The following is a 9,512-nucleotide window of genomic DNA, read 5'->3' as shown; positions in this document are numbered from 1 at the left end:
ATGTCACACAGCTCGAGCTCCATGCGTGAGCCTCCAGGGAGGGGGACACTGCGTGGTGCTGCTGCCCCGCACCCAGCCGCCCGCACTCCAGAAGGCATTCCGCCCACTGCCAGGTGCGGAAAGCCACGCTTGTCCCTTTGGTGGGAGCGGATGGTCAGGAAGATGGGGAGGGGACAGTTGGGGCACTCCTGTCTGTGGGGGCCCGGTGATGGGGCCACATCCCTTCTCAGGAGGGCTCCTGTCCTGTGCGCAAGGGCTGGGGGGCAGAGCCTCGGTCGGAGGGCGGAGGCTGATGTCCCTGCGTCAGCGTGGTCTGTGCAGACTGAGCGGGCGCCAGGCCGAGCCCTGCCAAGCACAGATTCATACTCCTCAAAGCGCTTCGCTTTTTCAGTCAGGAGAGACATGACATTCCAGACCCTCGACTGGCTCTTTCAGTTCCAAACTGTCAGGCTGCTGATGCTGTAGTCTTCCTGCGAGTGTGTTTGAGAAAGCAGCAAAGGCAGGAAAGGGGAGCTGAGTTTTACCCAGTGGGCCCCTGGCTTCCTGGAGCGTGTCATCAAGCAAAGCTGCGTTGGGACAAGCATTTGCGTTCCTAAGGGGTGATTCTGACTGGGTCTCAGGGCGGCCACCTCAGAGAAGGCGGGGGTGGAATGCAAACCCACAGAGAATCCGAGCTCCTGATTCTTTGTAAGTGCTGGCCTTTGTTAGCCAGAGGTCTTTTTATTGGAGCATTTCGCCCATTTGCATTTAAAGTACCGGTAGTTGTTGATTTACTGCCATTTTCTTATTCCTATAGTTGAGTTTTTTCTTCTCAAAGAAGCCGGGGACTGAGGGGCAGCCAGATGTGTGAACTCCCCTGAGTCCCAGCTCTCTGGGCTCTGGGGGAGGGCGCTCCAGGCAGAGGGCCAGGCCCCAGGGGTGACCGGCCTCAGGTAACCCCACCAAGTCCTTTATGCCAGGATGGTCCTTGGCAGGCAGGCCTCTTTGTGGCTGTATTTCCCAGTTGCCTTTATTGGAAAAGAAAAGAAGGGTAGAGGGTAGTGGAGAGAGGGAAGGAGGTAGAGGAAAAGGGGGAAGGTGGTGGGGGAAGGGAGAAGAAGGGGAAGGGGGGGAAGGAGGTAGGAGGAAGAGGGAAAAGAGGAGAGGGGGAAGGGGAGGGAAGAAGGAAAAAAGGAAAGACTATAGTGACCCACAATGGCTGCAGCGGCAACTTGAAATCAAGTCAGCAGCCAAAGAGTCACTTCTGGGGTCACTGGCTTCGAGTCTAACATCGTCCTGGCCCCAAGGACACCAAAAAGAACCACGGCCTGGAGAAATAAGACACAGCAGCCCGGGCACGTGCCTCTGGTGAAGAGGGGAGAGGGTGCAGGGGGTCAGCGGAGGTGAAGCTGGAAATGCCTCCTGGAGGAAGCGCAGAGCCCTGGGTAGAAGGAGGAGATTCAGACGTGGGCCAGCTGGTGCCGGCATGGCAGGTCCCAGGACAGCTGGGCTGGGAGGGGGTGCAGGTGTGGGGATTGGGGTGAAGACACGGGGAGGGGTGCAGGTGTGGGGATTGGGGTGAAGACGCGGGGAGGGGGTGCAGGTGTGGGGATTGGGGTGAAGTCGTGGGGAGGGGGTGCAGGTGTGGGGATTGGGGTGAAGTCGTGGGGAGGGGGTGCAGGTGTGGGGATTGGGGTGAAGACACGGGGAGGGGTGCAGGTGTGGGGATTGGGGTGAAGACACGGGGAGGGGTGCAGGTGTGGGGATTGGGGTGAAGTCGTGGGGAGGGGGTGCAGGTGTGGGGATTGGGGTGAAGAAGCAGGGAGGGGGTGCGGGTCAGGAGTGGCTAAAGGTCTGTTCCGTCTTCCACAGGAAGAGCATGACCTTGTGTGCCGTTATCTCATCAATTCAAACTCCTGTGAGAGTCTGGTCAGCAGCCAGGGCTGCTCCCCACCTGTCCTGGCTCCTGTTCGTGAGGTCTCAGGTCAGACTAAGGCAGTGCTCGGCAAACCGCGGCTCTCGAGCCACATGCGGCTCTTTGGCCCCTTGAGTGTGGCTCTTCCACAAAACACCACGGCCCGGGGGAGTCTGTTTTGAATAAGTGGCATTAGAAGAAGTTGGGTTTAAAAAATCTGGCTCTCCAAAGAAATTTCAATCGATGTTCTGCCGATGTTTGGCTCTGTTGGCTGATGAGTTTGCCGACCATGGGCCTGAGGGAGGGAGGAGAGGGTTGGGAGGCGAGAAGCCTGTGGGTGACGTGAACATTCTGACAGGCTCGAGGGATGTGCTGACTTCGGGTCCGCGGAAAAGCAATTCTGCTCTCTCCTCGTCTGTCTGTCTCAAGTGACGGTGGTAGTTTCAGTTATGACACGCGGTGACCCCAGGATTCTCTCTCCACTGTGGGAAGGCTCGGTCTGTGGAGCATCCAGAGCAAACGCCTCCTCTGCTTATTCGAAAACTAAAATCGCAGGACACGGGCGGCATGCGGGTCACTGACCTGCTGGAGGAGAGAGGCCCGACCCTGCTCCCTGCTCCCAGGTTCATCTCTATCTCCGACAGCTCCTCCCGATGCTTCACAAACATATTCCCTCCGGGCAGGAGCTGTCCAGATTTCCTGGCATCAGTGACAGGAAAGGTGGAGCTAGTCCTGCGAATCGCTTCAATATGCTAATGTTTGGCTTCAGAAACCCGGGTGCGGGAACAGTTATACGTTCATTTTGCAAAAGTTAGTTGTGAAGAAAAAAAAAGTGGTTAGAATGAAGTGTTCTCATTTTAAGAGGAGAAAGCGAGAGCCCCTCTCCTATTTACTCACACTTCGTTTTTGTACAAGGACTTTTCAAGCAGAGAGAGAGAGAGAGAGAGAGAGAGAGAGAGAGAGTGCGAGAGAGGGAGGGAGAGAGTGAGAGAGAGAGAGAGATAGATAGAGAGAGAGAGAGAGAGGGAGAGAGAGATAGAGCAGAGTAATGGCCCCCATGCACCCTTCGTTCACCTCCAACGTTTTGCCAATCATCACATCAGAGAGCTTTTAAAATGCAACTTAACCCGGAAAAAAATTGTATTTACCAAATCTACTCCGTAAGAAAGAAGTATTAACTCCTTTTCTGATCTGAATGGACGGGGAAGATTGTACTTCTCAGTGGGTTCCTCCTTGACTTAGTTCTCAAGGGCCTCTGAGCACACGGCCCTGGGGACAGAGCTCCTGGCCCAGCCTCCGTCCCCCGCTGACCTGAGGCCTGGGCCCGGGGCCGCAGCGGGCAGGCCTGCACCAGGAATCGGGAGTTCTCGCCTCGGCCGCGCTGAGCCACCTGCGGGACTTAGTGCCAGAGGCCCGGGGTCTCCCTAGCTCCTCCACCCCAGCGTGGACCTGCTGGGCATACCCAGGAGCCCGCAGAGCCGTTCACCGGCCCTCTGAGGGCGCCAGGCGCCCAATGCCCGCAGCAGCTCCACCGCTTACTCCGGGCCTGTTCGTCTGTTCTGCTCTGTGCGGTGTCCATCCCCTCCGACTAGAACGTAGAATCCTTGGACAGAGAGTGGCCTGTCACCAGGGGCCTCCGAGAAAGACCATCACGCCTGGCCCGGCTTGCTGTCGGTAGGTCCGAGGGGGTGGTGTTAGAGAGACAGCCGCTCAGCAGCTGCAGGTGCTGCGGGAGCGGGAGCGGCTCGCGACTGGTGAGCCCCCTGCTTTCCAGACCTTTCTCCAAGCCCAGCAGGGAGAGAGCCCAGCACGCAGCTCACTCTTTCCAACTGGCCGGTCTTCCCGGGCTGTCGCTGAACTGCGGAACCGCAGTGTACCCCACAGGAGAAGGGGGCGCCTGGGGCTCACGGAGTGCCAGCAGCATGGGTTCAGGGGGGCCTTGGCCATGTAAGGTGGATAACGAATGCACCGTCCACAGGAAACACAGCGCCCACGGAGGCTGCCCACACAGGCTGCATTGCTGAGGTGGCTGAACCAATATCTCCACCCGCCCCCTGCTCAGTGCAATGAGAGGTGGCATCCTGCACCCTGCCCTTGAGCCAAGGCCTCTGAGACCCCCTGGCCAGTAGGACACAGCAGAAGTGAGTGCACGCCTGTCAAGGTCACAGAAGACAGTCAGGTCTGCCTGGCTCTCTCTGTGTCCCAAGATGGCCACGCTTAGAAGCCAGTGGCCCCACTCAGAGCTCAGCCACGGGAGTTCTGGAATGTGTCTGAGACAGACACAGGTGTGATGGGCACTTTTATGTGTTGACTTGGCCGCTCTGTGGTGCCCAGTGGTTCGGTCAAACGCTAGTCTAGATGCTGCCATGAAGGTCTTTGGTGGGTGTGATCAACATGTTTGATCGGCCAGCTTTAAGTCAAGATCACTCCACACGTGCGCATCATTCCTCAGCTGGCGGCCGGATGGGGCCAACAAGGAGATTTCCTAAAATGAAGGAGTTCGCCCAAAAGACTACAACAGAAACCTTCTGCCCAAATTTCCGGCCTGCTGGCCTCCCCTGCATATTCTGGGCGTGGCTGCCCCATAGTCATGTGTCCACTCCTTAGCATTTTTCCTCACATATAGAAGGCCCTCATTTTGGTTCTGTTTCTCCAGAGAACCCTGGCTGTGGCTCCCTAATTAACCTCTCAGCACCAAGGAAAAGGGTAACTGGAAAGATAAGAGGAGTCCAAGGAAAGGGAGGAGTGGCCGAGTCAGCTGAGAGGCACGCAGGACACGCAGGCCTGGTGACATTCGTGTGCACAGAGCCTGGCCACTTCCACAAATGCCACACATCTGTGCTCTTTGAGAAACGGGCCACCAATTTCCCACTAAGTAAATATTCTCAGCTAAGATAAGACCACGTGTTTGTGTATTGCAACGACCAGTATGAGGTCATGATGAAGCTTCTTAGCTCCCATCATGCAACACTGGGTGCTCAGAAACAGCGCGCAAATAGCCCTTCCGATATTCTTGCCGCTGACTCTTCCTCTGCGACAGAAACGAGGAGGTTAACCTGCCCCAGCTTTCCAGGCTGCCTCTCTTTTTATTATTATTAAATTATTATCTGTGTACATATACCATTGCCCCCCCCCCCATACATGTCCTCCCTCCCCAGAGTTTTGTGTCCATTGGTTGTACTTATATGCATGTGTACAAGTCCTTCGGTTGATCTCAATCTGAATCTGCTCTCCTAAGTCCAACTCAGGGCTAGCTTCTTCCCCTTCCTCAATGCCCTCCCTATCGAAGGATACACAAAGTCCTGTCTTCACAGTTCCAGCCAATGGCGCAGCTCTCATCTCTGTAGCGTTAGCCAAAAGCAGCCTCTATGGGCTCTGCCGTGAGGACATGCCCAGCGGCCAGTTCTCCTGTGTCTGAGACGTCCTCGTTCCCCCATGCTTTGGAGGCCCAGCAGCTGGACATGTCCTAGTTTGTGCAGAGCTCGGCAGCTGTGGAAAACAACCACAGGCCCCGCGGCGGAGCTTAACGCCGATGCCTGGACCTGGTGGTTAGCACAAAAATTCACTAGCGGCAGTAATTATTTTTTATTACTGAAATATACAGGAAGAAGATCCTGGCTTCCAAGTTGGAAAGTCCCCCAGTGAGTCAATCAGTAAACTTTCCACCTCTGCTCCCCTCCGCGGCTGGAGCGGGAGCTGTGGTCGGGGCCTGGGCGGAGGGCTAGGCGTCTCGCTGAGGTCAAGGCCCTGAGGCCCGTGACTGGCGCTGGGAGTGGGGAGTGGAGCTGAGGTCACTGTTGGCCTCCGGCTCCTGCGTGTGAACCAGGGCTGACAGCGAGCCCTGTGCACAGCCCGATGGGATGGCTGTGCTACCTCATCTGTTGTTCTGGCCCCAACAAAACCCCTCTCACTGAGACATCAGAGAGCTCCTTTGCCTTGGAAATGTGAAACATCACAGAGACATTTATGGCTTGTCCTCTTAAAAAAGTTTAAAATGGGGTGCTGTGGCTCAGTGGTCATGGTTCAATTCCCGATTAGGGCACGTGTCCGGGTTGTGGGCTTGAGCCTCAGTAGGCGATGTGCAGGAAGCAGCTGATCAATAATTCGCTGTCAGCATAATGTCTCTCTCCCTTTCTCTCTGAAATCAATAAAAGTATATTTTAAAAAATTAAAATTTGCCAGGTGTTGCACTAAGCCCTCCTGGTTCAGGGGCTCAAATGCATACGCCATCGAGGTGAACAAGGAGGGGGTACCAGGCTGGCTCTGTTTTCCCTCCAATCTCAGCAGCAGAGTTTTCCACAAGTGCACAGGCTTTCATCGCAGCTTGATGAGTATTGTCACCGTTGTTTGAACCGGTCACAAGCTGAGCTGTCCTTCACCAGGTGCGGTTAGGGTTCACCTTGGCCCAGATGCCCAGGTGGGTGGGAAGGAGGAGCAGAAGTAGTCTTGACATTTCCTTTTCTCTAGTTTCTGAAGTTCTCTATCCAGGGCACAGTTTGGTCCAGATGACACTATCCGCTTTAAGATTTCCTCACCTTGCAGGCCAGTTCAGGGGGGAATGGAGACAGATCAAGAACCTCAAGCAGAGTGAGGGGCACAGAGGCCAGCCAGAATCTCGGGGGACACCTGGCTTACCCATGCAGAAACTTACAAACGTGAAAACCCTTTCCCAGCCTCCCACCTTCCGGAAAGCATCCTCCGGGTAGTTGTCCATGGAAACAGCCTACCAGGGAGGAGGTTTTCTCACGGAAAGCTCCTGCCCTTCCTGGGCTTCCAGCAAGAGACACCTCCTTCCGGCCTAACAAAGCATGGCCCACCCAGGACAAACTCCAGGATGAGTCAACAGTGCTCCCCTTGATCCTGAGCAGTGTGCCCAAAGTCTGCTTAATGTCATAGCACAAGCACTTGAAAATGACATTGACAGGTCTACCTATGTAACCACTGGATGAGCATGAGGCTGCCCAGCTGCTGCTCAGAGTAGCAATCTTCTGAAGGCATGGGAAGGGACTGGGGGAGGAGAGAGGGGTAAGAGAGAGAGAGAAAAAAAGAGAGAAAGACTTGCTCATACCTAGCCTATGACCCAAACTTACAGAGAAGTCATGGGACATGCATGTTTCATAATAACATCTACCGTTGACTGAGCATTATTATCTTCAAGCTCTGTCTCAGGACCTTATAAACAAGATCTCACTGAAGCGTCACGCGGATTCGTTGAAGCCAATGCAATTATGATCAACATTCTGCAGATGTGGAAACTGCTTTCCGAGAGGCCAAGCTAGTCTGCCCAGTCAGAGACAGGACTGGAATCTGCGTGGGTCAGATTCCAAGCCTGAGTCTTAACCATCTCAAACCTTTCATGACCTCTGTTGGTCACACACTCTCTCACCTTAACCTCGGCCTCAGACTAACCTAGTCAGTCTCCAGGCCCAGGAGGGGGCTGCCTTGGCCTAGTTACCAAATACTTCTCAGGTCAGGTGCTCTGGCACATCCTGCCTGAACCAGAAGTCTCTGCCGATTTTAATAGAAAACAGTAATTTACTGGACACTAAAAAAACAAACTGCAGTGGAACTGACCACAGAGAGCTGACAATTCCTTTCCTTTGAAACAGGGAAGCAGACTTCCTTACAGGCACTTGGCGGCGTGAGCACATCTTTTTATGAGATCTTTTTTATGAGTCCTTTAAACTGAACTCATTTAAAATGTCTAAATGCCATTGAACCTAATGTCACCGCATTAATTAGGGTTCCACTTGAAATGTTGCTGGCTCATGAGGCTGACCCTGGACAGTCCAGGTTTAACCTCTGAAGCAAAGAAAACATTCAACAAAGAACTTCCAGGAAGACTCACGTGTGGCCCACAGTGGTTGAGTGATGGTTGTATGGTATTCGGGGATGTCAAACATACTCTCACTCCTGCAGTTCAAGCAACTAAAATAAACATCTGTCTCCTCTTTGAGTCACACTTTCTTTAGTATCTGAAATGTAACAGCAATTTCCTTCTATATCTGCACCTTAAACTCTCATTCTATTTAAATAATTTCTCATAAAGTCATTACTTTTATAATAGTCCATGCTTCTCAGGTCTGGCCAACCTGCGATCTGGTGTTAGGACTAAAGGAAATAGTCATCGCATGCTTGGAAACTGTATCAATGGGAATATAAGTTCCTACAACTCATGCTAAGATCTTCAAGAACTAGTAGTAACACCTAAGAGCAAAAACCATAATTGGTACATCTAATATTTAGATAACTTTTCAAATCATAACATTTACATATCATCTATATTTGCATGCAAAATGTTTTTGATTCAAAATGACTTCGAAATAATAGTTGACTTAAGATAACTATCTTAGTTTTCCTCTTTACCACATGAATTTTAAATGAACACATAGAGAAACATATATATATATTATTGATTTTTTACAGAGAGGAAGGGAGAGGGATAGGAAGCTAGAAACATCGATGAGAGAGAATCATCGACCAGCTGCCCCTGCACACCCCCATTGGGGATTTGCCCACAACCAAGGTACATGCCCTTGACCAGAATTGAACCTGGGACCCTTCAGTCCGCAGACAGACGCTCTACCACAGAGCCAAACCGGTTTCGGCTAGAGGCACTTCTTTTTCTGGACAGACTGGAGCACCTAGTGCCACCATAAATGACTATAAAGCTGAACAAGTAAACGAGGGCATTGTTTTCAGACCCTGAACAACAGGCACTGCAGGCCTGGGATCCCCGAGAGAAGAAAAGTCCATGGTGTGAGCCCACATTCACCTGGCTCTCTGGCTGCGAACCATCTGACTTCAATATCAGGAGATAACACTCTAACATAGTGCAGTCCTGCTGAGCTGAGAAAGCAGAATTTCAAGTTCAGGACTCAGAAGAGAAGGTAGTTGCACTGGGAGTGGGGAGAGATAGACACATGAAGGATTAGAAAACTTTGCAAAGCTTCTCTGGGTCCTTGGTTAAGGGCTGGCTGGCATTGTTCCAACAGGACTGGCAGAAAACAGTGGAATTCTAGCCCAGCCAGCATGAGAGCCCTCATTAGCATCCCAGTTACTCAGCTGGGGCACTAGGAAGGCCAACTTCTAAGAACAACTCTAGAAATTAATGGCAACTTAGGCTGTGCCACACAAAATATCCAGATTATTAACAAAAAATTTTAGACATGTGAGAAGCAGAAAATTTTAACCCATAACCAAGGACAAAAACAGTAAGTAGATTCAGACCCTGAAATGACCCCTATGTTAGAATTAGTATATAAAGACTTTAAAACAGGTACTATAGTACTCGCTTCGGCAGCACATATACTAAAATTGGAACGATACAGAGAAGATTAGCATGGTTCCTGCGCAAGGATGACACGCAAATTCGTGAAGCATTCCATATTTTTAATAAAAATAAAAATAAAACAGGTACTATAAATAGGTTCAAAGTCTTATAGGTAAATATGGTCTAAGTGAGCAAGCACATAGGGAATCTCAATAGAGAAATTGAAGCTATAAAAAAATGAAAATTTCAGGAATAAAAGGAATGAAAAACTTAATTGGATGATCAGATTAGATATGGCAGAATAAATGGCAGTGAACGCAGAGATAATTTATCCATATAAAGTAT

The 9,512-nt window shown here is 51.7% G+C and overlaps 1 non-coding gene across 1 annotated transcript; it reads left to right on the top strand.

Annotated features, from left to right (window-relative positions):
* The first annotated feature begins 9,181 nt into the window (after nt 1-9,181).
* Nucleotides 9,182-9,288, top strand: LOC118706273. The gene has a single exon (XR_004983978.1). It is a non-coding gene; the product is annotated as a U6 spliceosomal RNA (small nuclear RNA).
* Nucleotides 9,289-9,512: the final 224 nt, after the last annotated feature.

This window comes from Pipistrellus kuhlii, unplaced genomic scaffold (assembly GCF_014108245.1).
Source record: "Pipistrellus kuhlii isolate mPipKuh1 unplaced genomic scaffold, mPipKuh1.p scaffold_m20_p_5, whole genome shotgun sequence".
NCBI lineage: Eukaryota > Metazoa > Chordata > Mammalia > Chiroptera > Vespertilionidae > Pipistrellus > Pipistrellus kuhlii.
Note: the sequence above shows the minus strand (reverse complement) of the source record. Positions and strands in the feature narration are given on the sequence as shown.